Raw genomic sequence first — 969 nt, 5'->3', positions numbered from 1 at the left:
TATATATTCTCTTCACAGTTCTAACTGGCCCACATATTTTCTTCTGTCTTTTCTGTAGAAGAGGTGAAACTCATTCGCTTTGGCATTTAACTTTGGCATTTCCAACTTTATACTTATCTGAACTCTTTTTTTTCTTTTGTTTTAAAAATTAATATTATTTTATTTTGAAACGTAAAAAACAAAAGTAAGTACAAAAATCAGAGACAAAGAAAGAAACAGGGTAACATAAAACAATACACATGCTACAGAATTTCAAAACAAGAATAGCTGATCAACAATGCTTGGCATATTACCTATTTTTTTATCTTTTCTTCATTTTAATGAGAAAAAAAGACAAAATAGCAATGAAACTGTTTCAAAACAGGTTAGTATGACAGTTACAATAATTAATCCATTGCATAATGTTGTCTTGATAGTAGTTATTCAGAGGACAAGATGTACACAGGAAATCTTGTCTAAACAATATTAGTACAAATCTTTCTTCTCACTGAACTAAGAGAAAGTAGTTGTTGAATTCTCTTTGTATTTTTGAAGGGAGGAGAAATAATAACTTTTCCTTCACAATTGTTCTCTGTGGCCTATGTATTTTAAAGTCTCTCTGAGGACTAAAATATGCAAACAAAGACCTCAACAATGAACACCACAGTACTCTGACAAAGGAGACTGAATGAGATATCAGTAAAAGGAAGGATATCTTTTGTTCCTGGGGAGGCAGAACCAATATAGTCAAAACATCCATACTTTCAAAATGCTTGTATAAATCTAATGCAATTCTTATCAAAATGTCAATATCACTCCTTATGCAACTGGAGAAAACAATCGTTAAAATCACATGGAATTGGAAGAGTCTTAGAGTAACAAAAACAATTCTGGGGAATAAGGGCAAGGCAGGGGGCATCACAATCCCAGACTATGAGTTGTACTACAAAGCCACAGTGATATAAAACAGAAAAACCAACCAACCAACCA

This window comes from Octodon degus, unplaced genomic scaffold (assembly GCF_000260255.1).
Source record: "Octodon degus isolate 3935 unplaced genomic scaffold, OctDeg1.0 scaffold00165, whole genome shotgun sequence".
Classification (NCBI taxonomy): Eukaryota; Metazoa; Chordata; class Mammalia; order Rodentia; family Octodontidae; genus Octodon; species Octodon degus.
This window is presented reverse-complemented; position numbering follows the sequence as displayed.